This window comes from Prionailurus viverrinus, chromosome B2 (genome assembly GCF_022837055.1).
Source record: "Prionailurus viverrinus isolate Anna chromosome B2, UM_Priviv_1.0, whole genome shotgun sequence".
Lineage (NCBI taxonomy): Eukaryota > Metazoa > Chordata > Mammalia > Carnivora > Felidae > Prionailurus > Prionailurus viverrinus.
In genome coordinates, this window is record NC_062565.1 from 114,971,086 (window position 1) to 114,989,719 (window position 18,634).

Sequence of the window (18,634 nt, forward strand, 5' to 3'; positions counted from 1 at the left end):
GTGTATGGGAGGAGTGCTGACAGTAAGAAAGCTAGTTTGGCTGTACTGGAAGACTTACTGGGAGTAACGTGAAGTCAAGCTAATAGATACAATTGGGGTCAAATGGTCTTGTTTGCAATCTTAAAACACTATTTGGCGTTATTTCAGTGGCCAATGTAAAAGCACTCTAAGCTCTTACAGTTGAGGGGAGAGAGGGCAAACAAAGCTAAATTGTTTTCTGCCAAAACTATGCAAAAGGACCAAATAAGGAAGAACAGATCATATAGTAAAAAGAAAAAAAAACTACAGCATTTTAGAAATGATTTGATAACAATTTGTGCTAGAATATTATCTATGATCATGGAAAGAAAGGACTTTGTGATGACAGAATTAACTTGGCTGAATAGTTGACTTGTTGCTAAAGTGAAATATTCCAGAAAAACACCCAAAATCTCATATCGTTGTTGGGCCACAAATAGCAATGGAAAATCGAAAAATAACATTATGTTAAATGTTTAAGGGAAGAAATATATTCCATATTAATGGATTGGAAGAATTAATATTGTTAAAATGTCCATACTACCCAAAGCAATCTACAGATTCATTGCAATTCCTATCAAAATACCAACAGCACTTTTTACAGATTTAGAACAAATAATACTCAAATTTGTATAAAACTACAAAAGATCTTGAATAGCCAAAGCAATCTTGAGAAAGAAGAACAAAGTTGGAGGTATCATAATTCCAGATTCCAACATACACTACAAAGCTGTAGTAATTAAAACAGGATATGGGGTGCCTGGGTGGCTCTATCAGTTAAGCATCTGACTTTGACTCAGGTCATGATCTCATGGTTTGTGAGTTCAAGCCCGGCATCAGGCTCTCTGCTGTCAGCACACAGCCTGCTTCAGACCCTCTGTCCCTCTCTCTCTCTGCCCCTACCCTGCTCACTCTGTCTCTCTCAAAAATAAATAAACATTAAAAAAACAGTTTGATACTGGCATAAAAATAGACACATATATCAATAGAAGAGAATAGGGAGCCCAGAAATAAACCCATGCTTATATGGTCAATTAATCTACGTCAAAGGAGGCAAGAATATACAAATGGGGGAAGACCATCTCTTCAATAAATGCTTCTGGGAAAATTGGACAGCTATATGCAAAAGAATAAAACTGAACCACTTTCTTATACCATACACAAAAATAAACTCAAAATGGACTAAAGACCTAAATGTGAGACCTAAAACTATAAAACTCCTAGAAAAGAACATAGACAGTAGTTTCTTTGAGTGCAAATCAAAACCACAATGAGATATCACCTTATACTTGTCAGAATGGCTAGAATCAAAAAGATAAGAAATAACAAGTGTTAGAAAGAATGTGGAGAAAAAGGAACCCTCATGAACTGTTGGTGGGAATTTGAATTGGTGCAGTGACTGTGGAAAATAGTATGGAGATTCCTCAAAAATTAAAAATAGAAATTCCATACGATCCAATATTTCCACTACTGAGTATTCACCCAAAGAAAACAAAAACACTAATTTGAAAAGATATGTGCACCCCTATGTTTATGGCAGCATTATTTACAGTAACCAAGATATAGATGCAACCCAAGTGTCCACCCATAGATGAATAAAGAAGACGTGGTATATATACAGTGGAATAATACTCGGCCATACAAAAAGATGACATATTGACATTTTTGACATGTATGAACCTACAGGGTATTATGCTAAATGAAATAAGTCAGAGAAATACAAATGCCATATTATTTCACTTTTATGTGCTATCTAAAAACAAACAAACAAATGAATAAACAAACAAAAAAAACAGAGTCAGACCTATTAATACAGAGAATAAACTGATAATTGCCAGAGGGGAGCATGGTGGTGGGGAAGGCAAAACGGATGAAAGACAGTGAGAGATACAGGCTTCCAGTTATGGAATGAATAAGTCACAGAAACAAAAAACAAAAGGTTCAGCATAGGGAATATAGGCAATGGTATTATAATACTGCTACCTGGTGACAGATGGTAGCTACAGTTGTGGTGAGTACAGCAGAACATATCAACTGGTCGAATCACTATGTTGCACACCTGAAACTAATGCAACATTGTGCCAGTGATACTCAAAAATAAATGAATAAACAAACAATTAAGTACATACATACATACATACATACAAAGCTTAAGGGAGTAGACAGCTAAGAGTCAGGGAACAAGAAGAACTGGAAAAATAATAGTTTGTTTTAATTAAATTGAGATACTTGCAAAAATGAATATAAAGTTTGAGCAAAATAAAAATACTGAAGTCCTGGGGCGCCTGGGTGGCTCAGTCGGTTAAACGGCCGACTTCGGCTCAGGTCATGATCTCGCGGTCTGTGAGTTCGAGCCCCGTGTCGGGCTCTGTGCTGATGGCTCAGAGCCTAGAGCCTGTTTCAGATTCTGTGTCTCCCTCTCTCTGACCCTCCCCCGTTCATGCTCTGTCTCTCTCTGTCTCAAAAATAAATAAATGTTAAAAAAAATTTAAAAAAAATACTGAAGTCCTTAAAAAAATTGATGTCACGAGTATGGAGTTAATAAAGGAAATGCTGAAAAACTTTGACTTATTAGTATGAGAGAGAAAGGGTATAGGATATGTCTAGATAAAGGGGAGTTGGTAAGAATGAGAACACTTACAAAATAAATGATGAGAAACAAGGAACAATAAGTAAAGAATACTACTTTTTCAGTGATTTTAGTAAGTAGAAAAATTTTATAATACTAAAATCATTAAAATGTTCATAATTAATAAAAAAGAAGCCCTTGAGTGAATCTTTAAAAGGGCTGAGATAACAAACTGCAATGTTGTTCATTGTGTGCATAGACAAAGATAAGGAATCAGGGAAAACAGGAAATTAAAGAAAGAAGTTCCCATGAGGCACCAAAAGATGAGATCAATTCTTCTGATTTGTTTTGTTTGGAATATAAAAGTTCCCTGTTCCTTTCTCTCTTTCCTGCTGAATAATGCCCTTTTTTTCACAGTGGCACCTCAAGGTGGGTAGGGGCATTTGAAGAAGAAACAAAGCAGGCACTGCCCCCCTCTTTAGCAGAGGGGGACAAATCCACAATGTGCCCAGGTAGCATTGATCATTGTGGAGGTCAGAGGACAGGGGAGCTTGGTGAGGTGGAACTTGGGGCTCTCACAAGGGATCAGATATTTAAGTAGGAGGAGAACTAATTTTTATAGAATGCTTATTATACATTCAACATCTTTCTACCAGCTTTACATATATCTTAGTGAGATAAAGAGTACTATTCTCATTCTTTGAAAAACCTCACAGAGGTTAAATAACTTGCCAAAAGTCAAGTGCTTAGTAAACAGCAAATAAATAAAGATTTAAATGTGGATATGTCAGACTCTAAAGTCTTAATCTTTCTCTATTCCACTCTTTCCTTAACTATAAAATAAAATTGTGAGACCAGATATTCCCTAAGAACCTTTCCAACTCTGACATTTTCTGCATTTCCATTGTCTAACTATGTCATTGGACAACTCACCTTATTCTTTCATTGCTGGAGAAGTAGGGTGTTAAAATGGGCCCTTTGACCCATACTTCCAGTGCCTGATTTTCCTCAACATCCTTTACTTTCTCCTGAATGCCTCATCATCACACTTCTTTCATTTAAAAATGCATTCTTGGGGTTCCTGGGTGGCTCGGTTGGTTGAGCGTCCAACTTCAGCTCATGTCATGATCTCATTGGTTCATGAGTTTGAGCTCTGCGTTGGGCTCTGTGCTGACAGCTCAGAGCCTGGAGCCTGCTTCAGATTCTGTCTCCCTCTCTGGCCCTCTCTGCCCCACCTCCACTTGTGCTGTGCCTCTCTCTGTCACTCAAAAATGAATAAATGTTAAAAAAAAATTGTTTAATGCATTCTTAACTTAGTAAATACAGCATATTTAATTTTGAAAAAAAAATGTCTGAATCTTTGCCTATTCTGGAAAAAGGACTAGCAGGGTTAGACATTAAATGAGAAATGATTCAAACAGTAATGAACATATGTTGGGAAATTCAAGTGATATTATTTCCTTTTTTTTTCTTTTACTCCAGAGGTATAGAATACCCAAATTATGTTTTAGGATTCTGTATTCTGCAAAACAATTTTAAAAATAAATCAAATCTACAAAATTATGGAGTCAGAAGAAATTTCATGAGAATCTACCCTAGGCCTTGCATTTTATAGAGGAAATGACCAAGCCACAGAAACTTTGAGGCAATAAGTATTCAGTAAACACACAGGCTTTAGAATGAGAATGTCAAAAATAAATTTTGGCTTTTAAATATTAAAAACGGGGGGAAGGACACCTGGGTGGCTCAGTTAGTTAAGCTTTCGACCCTTGATTTCGGCTCAGGTCATGATCTAATGGTTTGTGAGATTGAGCCCCATGTTGGGCACTGCACTGACAGCGTGGAGCCGGCTTGGGATACTCCTCTCCCTCTCTCTCTTTCTCTCTCCCCCTCCCATGCTCACACTCATGAGCTCACTCTCTCTCTCTCTCAAAATAAATAAATAAACATTTTTAAAAAGACTAAATTATGGCTTTTAAAACCAATGGTTTCTGTGTGATTCTCTGATTCTCAGTCAACTCATCTGTAATATGGGGATCATTATAGTACCTACCTGATAAAGTAGTTAAGATGATTAAATAATTTAATGTATACAAAGCACTTACCATAGTACCTAACTGTGCAATAAAAGTTATTGTTATTACTACTGTCATCATTATTATCATCATTATCATCATCAGCCTTGTTATTCAGGGCTAGTCAGAGGCAAAACTCAAACCTAGGTCTCATGAGTCCTATTTCAGTATTTTTTCACTTTAGCTCAAGATACTGCACAGAATTTTAAGTTAACAATATTGCACATGAGTATGGTTTGAAAACTATCTTCTTCTTGGGTACCTCTCTCAACACTAGAAAGTCTGCCTTCATAAACATCACCATATATGTACTTTCTCCAATCCTACCCTTACCACAGTCAATGATGATGAATGTCCTGATGAAAAGGCAATAATTCTTCATCACAAGTGCAAAAAGCAGTATTACAGAGCTGATATGAATAAATAAACAATAATTTGAAGACAAATTGAAGCTGCCATTTTTCAACAGTCTGGGTGTCTGTGGCACAACTGTTCTCTAATCCCACCCACCACCATCCCCCCACCGCCCCACTGTCTTCACATGGTAATAATGATAACTCCCATTGGCAAACTGCTATCCGGTTTTTAGAAGAGCCTTAATTCACATCTTCCCATATAATTCTCACACTCTGCTGTGCTGTAGGAAGAGAAGGAATTATTGTCTCATTTTATGGATGAGTAGAGTAAAGCTAAGGAGTGACTTATACAAGGCAGCCCTTTTGGTAAGCAGCTGAGCCTGTACTCAAACCCAGAAATTCTGACTCCTGGTGTGTATGTGCTCTTCTTGCTATAGAAAGCAAACTCCCCTCAGTTTGACTACTTGCAAGACAAAGTGATTTTTATGTTCAGATCATGTTCAAATACAAAAGAGTTGCCAAGGGAATTCTTAGAGTAACTGACATGCACTAGCATCCTATGAAATAAGATAATAGACCTATAGAAATATCAGTCTGTTTTTCTGGACGGCTGGTAGTTCCATCATTGCTGGAAAGAATTAGGTACCTGTGAAGATAGCACTAAGAATCCTTCTTTAGTGGTTAGAAGCATACCTAGTAAACTTTCCAGTGAAAAAAAGAAACCTGACATAGCAAGCGAGCAATGGTCATCTTTCTAAGTTGTTATCAAGACTTCTGTGCAACATCTGATTCTGCAATCTGTCATTGCTCAAAGCCAAGAAATGAAGAGACAGTGGGAGTCAAGTTCTTTGTAGAAAGCAGTGCGGTTGTTGGGGGCTTTGTTCCCTTACTTCTGCCAAATGGGATGGGACTCTGGCAGCAACACTTTGGATAAATCGCGAAAACAGTTCTAAGGGCCAAGAAATTACTTCATAAGGGAGAGGGAAGGAGAAAGAGAAGGAGGTGCTGGATCCCTGGAGCAATCAATTTATGTGCTGCGGTATGACATTTGATTAACTTTATTTGACTTTTATAACTTCAAATTCTATTGGTCACAAAATATCCAGCATTTTATTTTACTTTTATTATATATATATATATATATATATATTTCTAGAGACAGAAAGAGCATGAGTGGGAAGAGGGGCAGAGGGAATGAGAGAGAGAATCTTAAGCAGGCCCCATGATGAGCATGGAGCCTGATTCAGGACTTGATCCCATGACCCTGGGATCATGACCTAAGTTGAAATTAAGAGTCGGGCACTCAACTGACTGAGCCACACAGGTGCCCCAATACCCAGTATTTTAAAGATCTCTGACTCACTTTCTAACCTGGTAACCTGTCTCTACATACTGGTTATAAGTTCAATTTCCCCCCAAGTAATTCAGTATGCATTAGCTCCACATTCTGTAAGAGTATTATTTTGTCTTTTGTTAAGTAGCATTGGCTTTAATTTTTTTAATTCTTCAAGTCTAATTCAATTTTCAATATCCAGAGAAAATAATCACAGCAGGTTATAGGGAAGAAATGTTGAATTTGAATAAGGAGATTTGAATTAGGGTCCTGGCTTTGTTATTACTTAATTGACAGCTGTATCAAGTTTATTTGTATCAGGCTACTTTTACTCCCCAGGAGCTCAGTTTTCTCCTTTGTTCAGAAAAAAAAATGTTCATTCCTAATTTCTAAGGCTTTAATATTTTCTATAATTCTATGACTTTCTGACTTCCAAACAACCTGCAGGAATTCTTATGTTGGCAAACTGAGGTAGTATTTCTAAGTACAATACACTCTCCTTGCACTCTGATAGGAAAATAAAAGAACCTAGAATCTACAGCACATATAGCCAGAGCTGTGTTTTACTTCAAAGTATTCCAATCCAGGTGAATTAAATAAACAGAAACAAAATCAATGAAGATATTATGTATATGTTCATATCCTGCTTTAATTGACAATTTGGAAGAATATATAAAATAATATGGAAAAATTTTAATATAAAAAATTAACATAAGGAAATTGTGAGTATAAGGTCAAGACCATAAGGAAAGAGCAAATACATGAATAGATTGATAAAACCTATATTGTTATTAACATTGACATTCATGTTACTCCCCAAACTATGTTTTCCCCATGCTTAACAATCACAAACTTTTGCATGGGGTAGTGAAGCTATATTTATTATATTCAAAGTCATATATTTTCAATTATTTGTAGTCTTTTCTTACAAAATATCCATCTCAGTCAGGAAAAGCCCTATCATACACTTATTTCCTAGGGCCTAGATCATATTTGAAGCACTCAGGATTAGACAATTCCACATGTCCTATGAAAACAATGTATTCTCTAAACTTTTTAATGCACATATCTCTGATCCACAATGAAATAAGTGTTAAATCCAAGGTCTGGATCTTTATTGAATTGGTTCTTAAAATATAACTCCCAAATGTATGTTACTAGCTGATTCTTTTGACTGTACTATTAATTTAGAAGATACAAATCAAGTAAAAGCTTGATGGCCATCTGGTGGAGATCTTACAGAAGGTGTTCATACTTTGGGCAGAGTCTGGCTTCTTTTCATAAAAGCTGGTGAAAACTGGGTGTGGACTTCAACCCTGTGAACCAGTTCTCAGGCATAAGAGAGAATCCAGGAGGTCTGGCTGGATCAGATTTGTTTTGCAGAGCACTGGACAACAGATGTAAGCCAAGGAGCAAGCACTAGTATTATCACAGGGATTACCAGTCACTACCAAAAGAATATTATTAAACAGAATATTCAAAAAAGAAATGTAAACACATAGCCAGGAAAGAAGGCAAAAAGTCAGGAGCTAAAGGGATCATGAATTGGTCAGAAATCAGAGTGGAAGGTGCGATGTAGTGAAATGTTTATGATATTGCTATATTGGATGTGAATGAATTAAGCAAGCCTGTCAGAATCTTCTTTTTTGTGTGTGGGGGGAGGGTGGGAGAGGTGGATATTGAATGGTAGGTAGATTAATCAGTTTAAAGGAGCATTTGGCTGTATGTTGCCACTGCAGTTATCCAGTAGAGAAGACAAAAATGTCAATTCCTCTTAAGATGTTCTGAACCATCTGAGGTCACCTTAGTATCATTGTTCTGGCAGAAAAGGAAAAGGCTTCTCAGACCCTTCAATGATTTACACATAGAATATCTAGAGAAGAGGCACAGTTTTGCCCAATTTTGTTTTGAGCTACAGGGTTTTGAGCTAAATGGGTCTCTTCCATTTTTCCATATCTTGAGCATGGAGGCACTTTCTATCATTTTTCTAGAATATCTTTTCAAGGATATTTGTAAAACAAAAAGCCTTGAAAGATGAAGACAATGTTTCCCACCAAAGCAAAGGGCTGATTTGCCTATCATCTTGTATAATAAAAAGCATGTTTATCTTCAGAGTAAAAGACAGGAATAGTTGTTATCTATTATAAAAGAGAGGGAGGGAGACAAACCATAAGAGACTCTTAAATACAGAGAACAAACTGAGGGTGGATGGGGCGGTGAGGGAGAGGGGGACCTGGGTGATGGACATTGAGGAGGACACTTGTTGGGATGAGCACTGGGTGTTGTATGTAAGTGATGAACCATGGGAATCTACCCCAAAAATCAACAGCACACTTTACACACTATATGTTAGCCAATTTGACAATAAATTATATTTTAAAACAAAAGATTCAGGTTACCTATTCTCAGAATACCTCTAGTTTAAAACCAGCTGCTGCATGAACAGACATTACCTAATCTTTGCACTGTCTTTTGGGAATGGGGATATGAGGAACCAGCACAAGAAAATTCTGACACTCTGGCTTTTGTTATTGCTGATAATAAGATCTTTTGTTTCTGAACCAGGAGTCTTGTATCTTCTGCCAGAATCTATATAACATGTTAGCTTGCAAGGAGTACAAAATCACAAAGAAAATAAAAATAATTAAAAATAACTTGCTTATAAAAGAGTTATCTTGAGAGGAGCCAAGATGGCAGAACAGTATGGAAGTTTTTTGTGTGTCTCGCGTACATGAAATACAGCAAGACCAACACTAAACCATCCTACACACCTAGAAAACTGACTGGAGGATTAACACAACAATCTGCACAACCTAAACCACAGAATTCAGCAGGTACGCGGTGCAAAGAGGTGAATTTGGGGAGCGAGAAGGCACGGAGGGTAGGGAACCGCTTTTGCAGGCGAAGAGAGGAAAGAGACTGGGGAGGGGGGGAGAACACGGGAAAAGCACCCCTCCCCAAAAGCAGCTGGAGAGACAGTGGAAAATTGGAAACAGCCACAGGGACTAAACTAAAAAGGGAGAAAGGAGAAAGGAGAGGGTTTAAATTCCATTAAGACTGTAAACAAGGGGAGCACAAAGGCTGCAACTCCTCAGCTCAATACCTGGCAGTGCTCTGGTGGGAAGGGTGAATCCCCAGGAACAGAGTGGGGCCAGGATGTTCTTGGGCCACATGGGGAAAAGTGACTCCCTGCTGGAAGGACATTTGGTAGAGACTGTTCCAAACCACCTGGTCCCAGCAGACCCCAGAAAATGGCCACATTTGCTGGTGCTAGAACAAAGTTGTTAGGGTGAAGCCTGGTGCCAGATGTGTGTTGTGATTTTCCATAATCCCTGAAACAATGCTGCTACACTATCTCGGGAACTTTTTCTGGGGCAGGATGGCACCTGGCCACAGTCTCAAGGCACTGGCAACAACAGGGCCCAGCGGGCGTACCTGGGTGCAGCCACTATTCGGCCATTGCTCATTCAGGCATTGCTCGGTGAAACCCTCCCACAGAGGGGCAGAACGGGTCAAAGCTGCAGTCCTTCAGAAGTAAGGGGCCGGGGAAACCCGCCACATCTGAGAAAAATCTCGGGAGAGAGGTACTGCTTCAGGTCTGGTCATGGAGAATGAAAAAGTGGGGAGTGGACGAAAGTTGAAGACAGAGGACAAGTGCGCGATTGCTGATCCGGGAGAACAGACTGGGTAGCTAGGTGGAGCCATTTTCACTGCTCCCAGGCATGCACATACACACTGACGAGCCCCGCAACAATCCACCCCAGTAGGATAGCAGCGCCATCTAGTGGACAGAGGAGCTGTTACACTGAGCCCCACCCAACTAGGCCAACTTCCCTCTTCAAGAACACAAGTCACACCGCCAGCTTAGTTTATAAAGTGCTACATAGACTGACCTCTAGGGGAAAACAAAGTAATTTCAGTCCTACTTTAATGGGTTAGCAGGTTCTTCAATTGTCTTTCTTTTTTTTTCTTTTTCTCATTGAATACAGAAAGAGAACAAATTCGGTTTTATTTTTATTTTTCTTGAATACAGAAAGAGAAAAATTCATTTTTATTTTCAATTTTCATTAAAAATATTTTTCTTACTATTTTTATTTTTTATTTTTATTTTTTTATTTATTTTTATTACTATATTTTTTACTTTTGTAAGTTTTTTCAAATTCTACTTTACTTCCATCATTTTATTTTAGTCTACTTCAGTGTATTCACCTTTTCAAATTTTCAAACAATTTCTTTTTTTCTTTCTTTTTCCTTTTTTCTCTTTACGTTTCTTTTCATTTCCTTGAATGCAGAAAGAGGAAAATTTGATTTTTACTTTCAATTTCTATTACAAATATTTTTATTTAATTTTTTCACTATATCTTTTGCTTTTATGTAATTTTTTTCAAATTCTATTTTACTTCCATCATTTTATTTTAGTCTACTACAGTGTATTCACTTTTTCAAATTTTCAAAAGATTTCCTTTTTTCTCTTTTTTTAATCTTTTCTTTTTGTTTCTTTTCTTTTTACTTGAATACAGAAAAAGAAAATAATTCATATTTCTTTCTAACTTTTATTAAAAATATTTTCTTTAATTTTTTCTACTATATTCTTTACTTTTGTGTATATTTTTTCAAATTCTATTTTACCCCCATGATCTCATTTTAGTCTAATTCAGTGTATTCATTTTTTCATTCTCAAATGATTTCCTTTTTTTTTCTCCCCCCCCCCTTTTTTTTCTCTAATCTGTCAAACCACTCAACACCCAGACCAAAACACACCTAGGATCTAGCATCATCTATTCTATATTTGTGTGTGTGTGTGTTTAATTTTTAATTTTAATATTTTTTAATTTTAATTTTTTATTTCAATTTTTCTACCTCAGTTATTCTTTTTCTCCCTTAAAAATGATGAAATGAAGGAATTCACCCCAAAAGGAAGAGCACAAAGAATCGACACCCAGGGATTTAACCAACGCAAATACAAGCAAGATGTCTCAACCATAATTTAGAATCACGATAATAATAATACTAGCTGGAGTCAAAAATAGATTAGAATCCCTTTCTTCAGAGATAAAAGAAGTAAAAAATGGCCAGAATAAAATTAAAACGCTATAACTGAGCTGCAATCACAGATGGATACAGCAGAGGCAAGGATGGATGAAGCAGAACAGAGAATCAGCAATACAGAGAACAAACTTAGAGAGAACAATGAAGTAGAAAAAAAGAGGAAGATTAAGGCAAAAGGCCATGATTTAAGAAGTAGAGAAATCAGTGACTCATTAAAAAGGAACAATACTAGAATCACAGGGGTCCCAGAAGATGAAGAGAGAAAATCAGGGGTAGAAGGGTTGTGTGAGCAAATCATAGCGGAAAACTTTCCTAACCTAGGGAAAGACACACATATCAAAATCCAGGAAGCACAGAGGACCCCCATTAGATTCAACAAAAACTGACCATCAACAAGGCATATCATAGTCAAACTCACAAAATACTCAGGCAAGGACAGAATCATGAAAGCAGCAAGGGAAAAATAGTCTCTAATCTACAAGAGAAGACAGATCAGATTTGCAGCAGACCTGTCCACAGAAACTTGGCAGGCCAGGAAGGAATGGCGGAACATATTCAGTGTGCTGAATCAGAAAAATATGCAGCCAAGAATTCTTTATCCAGCAAGGCTGTTATACAAAATAGAAGGAGAGATAAAAAGTTTCCCAAACAAACAAAAATTAAAGTTTTTGACCACTAAACCAGCCCTGCAAGAAATTTTAAGGGGGACTCTCTGAGGGGAGAAAAGATGAAAACAAATATACATATCAATAAATAAATACCAAAAGTAACAAAGATTAGAAAGGACCAGAGAACACGACCAGAAACTCCAATTCTACAAGCATGATAATGGCAATAAATTCATAACTTTCAGTACTCACTCTAAACATCCATGGATCCGATGCTCCAAACAAAAGACATAGGGTAACAGAATGGATACGAAAACAATATCCATCTATATATTGTTTACAAGAGACCCACTTTAGACCTAAAGACACCTTCAGATTGAAAATAAGGGGATGGAGAGCCATGTATCAAGCTAATGGTCACCAAAAGAAAGCCAGAGTAGCCATACTTGTATCAGACAATCTAGACTTTAAAATAAAGACTGTATCAAGAGATGCAGAATGGCATTATATCATAATCAAGGGGTCTATCTACCAAGAAGACCTAACAATTGTAAACATTTATGTGCCAAATGTGGAAGCACCCAATATAAAGCAATTAATCACAAATATAAAGAAACTCACCAATAGTAATACCATAATAGTAGGAGACTACAACACCCCACTCACAGTAATGGATAGAATATCTCATCAAAAAAACAACAGGGAAACAATGGCTTTGAATGATACACTGGCCCAGATGGACTCAACAGATATATTCAGAACATTTCATCCTTAAGCAGCAGAATATACATTTTTCTCCAGTGCACATGGAATAGACCAGATACTGGGATACAAATCAGTCCTAAGTAAGTACAAAAAGATAGAGATCACACTGTGCATATTTCTAGACCACAATGCTATGAAACTCGAAATCAACCACAATAAAACTTTGGAAAGGTAACAAATACTTGGAGACTGAAGAACATCCTACTAAAGAATGAATGGGCCAACCAAGCAGTTAAAGAGGAAATTAAAAAGAGGAAGTCAATGAAAATGATAACACCACAACCCAAAACCTCTGGGACGCAGCAAAGGTGGTCATAAGAGGAAAGTATATAGCAATCCAGGTCTTCCTAAAGAAGGAAGAAAGATCCCAGATACACAACCTAACCTTACGCCTTAAGGAACTGGAAAAAGAACAGCAAATAAAACCCCAAACCAGCAGAAGGCAGGAAATAATAAAGATTAAAGAAGAAATTAATGTTATCGAAACCAAAAAAAAAAAAAAAAAAACAGATCAATGAAACCAGAAGTTGGTTCTTTGAAAGAATTAACAAAATTGATAAACCACTAGCCAGTTTGATCAAGAAGAAAAAGGAAAGGACCCAAATAAGTAAAATCAAGAATGAAAGAGGAGAGATCACAACCAACACAACAGAAATAAAAACAATAGTAAGAGAATATTATGAGTAATTATATGCCAGTAAAATCGGCAATCTGCAAGAAATGCACAAATTCCTAGAAACATATACACTACCAAAACTGAAATAGGAATAAATAGAAAATTTGAACAGACCCATAACCTGTAAGGAAATCGAATTAGTAATCAAAAATCTGCCAAAAAACAAGAGTCCAGGGCCAAATGACTTTCCAGGGGAATTCTACCAAACATTTAAGGAAGAGTTAACACCTATTCTCTTCAAGCTGTTCCAAAAAATAGAAATGGAAGGAAAACTTCCAAAGTCTTTCTATGCAGCCAGCATTACCTTGAGACCCCACTAAAAAGGAGGCAGAGACCCCACTAAACCAGAAAGAGACCCCACTAAAAAGGAGAACTATAGACCAATTTCCCTGATGAACATGGACACAAAAATCTTTAACAAGATATTAGCCAACCAGATCCAACAATACATTAAAAAAATTATTCACCACAACCAAGTGGGATTTATACCTGGGATGCAGAGGTGGTTCGATATCCACAAAACAATCAATGTGATTTATCACATCAATAAAAGAAAGGACAAGAACCATATGATCCTCTCAATAGATGCAGAGAAAGCATTTGACAAAATACAGCATCCTTTCTTGATAAAAACCCTCAAGAAAGTAGGGATAGAAGGAGCATACCTCAAGATCATAAAAGCCATATATGAACGACCCAATGTTAAGATCATCCTCAATGGGGAAAAACTGAGAGCTTTCCCCCGAGGGTCAGGAACAAGACGGATGTCCACTCTTGCCACTGTTATTCAACATAGTATTGGAAGTCTCAGTCTCTGCAATCAGACAACACAGAGAAATAAAAGGCATCCAAATCAGCCAGGAGGAGGTCAAACTTTCACTCTTCACAGATGACTTGATACTCTATATGGAAAACCCAAAAGATTCCACCAAAAAACTGCTAGAATTGATTCATGAATTCAGCAAAGCTGCAGGATATAAAATCAATGCACAGAAATCAGTTGCATTCCTATACACCAACAATGAAGCAACAGAAAGAGAAATCAAGGAATCGATCCCATTTACAGTTACACCAAAAACCATAAAATACCTAGGAATAAATCTAACCAAAGAAGTGAAAAATCTATACACTGAAAACTATAGAAAGCTTATGAAAGAAATTGAAGACACAAAAAAATGGAAAAATATTCCCTGCACCTGTAAAGGAAGAACAAATATTGTTTAAATGTCGATACTACTCAAAGCAATCTATATATTCAATGCAATCCCTATCAAAATAACACTAGCATTCTTCACAGAGCTAGAACAAACAATCCTAAAATTTGTATGGAACCAGAAAAGACCCTGAATAGCCAAAGCAATCTTGAAAAAGAAAACCAAAGTAGGAGGCATCACAATCCCAGACTTCAAGCTATACTACAAAGCTGTAATCATCAAGACAGTATGGTACTGGCACAAGAACAGACACTCAGATCAATGGAACAGAATAGAGAACTCAGAAATGGACCCACAAATGTATGGCCAACTAATCTTTGACCAAGCAGGAAAGAATATCCAATGGAATAAAGACCATCTCTTCAGCAAGTGGTGCTGGGAAAACTGGACAGTGACATGCAGAAGAATGAACCTGGGCCATTTTCTTACACCGTACACAAACTCAAAATGGATGAAAGACCTCAATGTAAGAAAGGAAACCTTCAAATTCCTCAAAGAGAAAGCAGGCAAAACCTCTTTGACCTTGGCTGCAGCAGCTTCTTACTCAACACGTCTCTGGAGGCAAGGGAAACAAAAGCAAAAATGAACTATTGGGTCCTCATCAAAATAAAAAAAACTTCTGCACAGTGAAGGAAACAATCAGCAAAACTAAAAGGCAACCGACAGAATGGGAGAAGATATTTGCAAACGACATATCAGATAAAGGGTTAGTATCCAAAAGCTATAAAGAACTTATGAAACTCAACACCCAAAAAACAAACAATCCAGTGAAGAAACGGGCAAAAGACATGAATAGACACTTCTCCAAAGAAGACATCCAGATGGCCAACCAACATGAAAAAATGCTCAACATCACTCATCATCAGAGAAATACAAATCAAAACCACAATGAGATACCACCTTACACCTGTCAGAATGGCTAACATTAACAACTCAGACTACAGCAGATGTTGGCGAGGATGCGGAGAAAGAGGATCTCTTTTGTATTGCTGGTGCAAATGCAAGCTGGTGCAGCCACTCTGGAAAACAGCATGGAAGTCCCTCAAAAAATTAAAAATATATAGAACTACCCTACAACCCAGCGATTGCAATACTAGGTATTTATCCATGGGATACAGGTATGCTGTTTTGAAGGGACACATGCACCCCCATGTTTATAGCAGCACTATCAACAATAGCCAAAGTATGGAAAGAGCCCAAATGTTCATCAATGGATGAATGGATAAAAAAGATGTGGTGTATATATATATGTGTATGTATATATATACATATATAAGTATAAGTGTATACACATATATGTGTATATATAAATACATATATATATGTATATATATGTATACACACACAATGAAGTATTACTCGGCTTCAAAAAAATGAAATCTTGCCGTTTGCAACTACGTGGATGGAACTAGAGCATATTATGCTAAGCAAAATTAGTCAGAAAAAGACAAATATCATATGACTTCACTCATATGAGGACTTTAAGACAGAGAACAGATGAACACAAGGTAAGGGAAGCAAAAATAATATAAAAACAGGGAGGGGGACAAAACATAAGAGACTCTTAAATATGGAGAACAAACAGAGGGTTACTGGAGGGGTTGTGGGAGGGGGGATGGGTAAATGGGTAAGGGGCAATAAGGAATCTACTCTTGAAATCATTGTTGCACTATATGCTAACTAATTTGGATGTTAATTTAAAAAATAAAATTAATAGTAAAGAAAAAAACACTGAGATAGTTAAAAAAAAAGAAATCCTATGAATTTTCCCCTTTGACTCTGAGTTTCAAAGGATAACCTCAGTTATCCTTGATTTCTACTCCAATTTGCAGTTCATTTTTATTTATGTACTCAAGATGTTCATTTGCTAGGTTAAAATAGTAATAATTTATAATTGTATTATATCAACCTATTGTTTTTCAGTTGTCATATTTACATTTGTCTAGATCAGGATTGTAAGCCTTTTGTTAAAAATTCTGGGAATTATGAACCATATCTACATGGTGCTTTTTATGAGGTCCCTTGGAACTTTTTTAATCCATTTACTTTTTTGAAAAGCACTTGATAGAATTTAATGAAACTCCCTCCATGTGGCTTCAAGCCAACACACAGGCATCCTTAATCTTCTCCTTGGCTCTTCTACTCACGAATTTGGCCTTCATGATGACAGGCCATTTTGATAGCTTTCCCTTTCCCAAAACTTTATAGTAGCCTGATCGCACCACATCAATGATAGGAGCAGCGCCATTCTTGTTTTTGACAGCATTTACCCTTGTCTGCTCACTGACCAAGGTTCACAGTTCATCAAGAATGTCAGTTGGGAGGAAGTTCTGGTTCTTCCTTAAGTCGTAATGCCTCATGCCAACTTCTCCAAAGTAACCTGGGTGATACTTGCCAACGTTGATCCTGTGGTGATGCATGCCACCAGGATTACCTCAGCCTCTCGGGTGATTCCAGTGCTTGCCAATTTGGCTGTGGCCATGGTTCACGTGGCCCCAAAGTTTCTGGGTCTTCCCCAGTCTGGATGGCATGTCAGCAGCCCATACAAAAGAGTTTAATTCATTTTTTTAATGTTATCAGCATTATATCTAGATTGGGGTAGCCACCCTGGAATATAGTTTGAGAAAGATGCAAATGGAGAGGGTGAAAGGTCATAATATGTAAATACAAAAGAAACAACAAAATGAAGGGATTTAAGTCAAATGTCAGAGAAATAGGCAAAAAGGGCAGTAAATTCCAGAGAAATCCAGAAGGAGCAAAAGTGACAGGACAGGTCGTGGCCTGAGGCAGACATACTAGTATATCCCAAATTTAGATTATTGTGTCTTATCACTTTAATGTCCCAAACAACTCGATCAATACAAATGCACCACCCTATTCACTTGAGGGAAATTTTGCCAAAACTCAGTAAGTTTCAATTTAAACACATTGCACATATGTTTACATTCAGTAGAGAAATTTGAGAATTTTCATCAGGATATACAAAAATTGAGTCTGGAAGTTTGTGGTCTAACAAGTCCTCCTACTCAAAAACAAAGGCATTATCGCCAAAAAGGCTGTTCCGAGCTCAGAGGAGAGGACTAAGGTTTGAGAGACAATGGGAAATAGTGTGCCTATCCCAACTAATCCCTGTTAAGAGTCAAGCTATCTTCCTGGCCACACCAAAATTGGCCAAGACCAGATTTTTGTGCTTACTTATTAACTTGGTGTCACAAAAAAGATGAAATGTTTATTTCAATAATTACATATTAGAATTCACAGTTTTCATTTCTTCAAGACTGCATGATAGGGTCCTGGGTAAGAAGCAGGATTCTCATTTCTATCAATGGAAGTGTTCCCCTAGAATTTACATTTGAAACTAATTTCCTTTTAGTTTATAATTGTTTACTCTCTTCTATTCGTGCAATAAAAGTCATTGATCACCTACTATATTTAAAGCACTTTCCTTACCACAGAGTACCAAATGATGAATAAAACAAAATCCCTGCCCTAAAGGAACTTAAAGTAGGCAGTTATCTTTGGAAACAGACCATCAGAGAAGCACACTCAAATTGGCACTCCAACAAAAATATTTAGGTTGTTAGTTGGTTTAACTTGCTACATTTATTAAGTTATTTGACCTATAAATATTTTTTTAATGTTTATAAATATTATATCTATATAAAATATATTTACATACACGTTACTATACTTTGTGCAAAGTTGAAAGTAAAGCAAAATTACAAGTGGTTAGACTCATTCTTATAATTCATTTTTATTAAATTGTAAGGCACTAGGAATATAAAAACTAGCCTATATTAAAACTAATAGCAATAATAATTTGTGGTTTTGCTGTAACCACTATAATCCTCATCCTCCAGTCATGCACGCAGCACTTTGACTTGGTCACTCTTTTCTGCCCGTGTAAAGGTGCTGCTAAGTGAATTCACCTTGTGAATTCACTGCCATCATGAGGTTTCTATTTCTGAGAA

The 18,634-nt window shown here is 36.9% G+C and overlaps 1 pseudogene; it reads right to left on the bottom strand.

Annotated features, from left to right (window-relative positions):
* Positions 1-16,759: 16,759 nt before the first annotated feature.
* LOC125166499 (60S ribosomal protein L27a-like) lies at positions 16,760-17,194 on the bottom strand (annotated as a pseudogene).
* Positions 17,195-18,634: the final 1,440 nt, after the last annotated feature.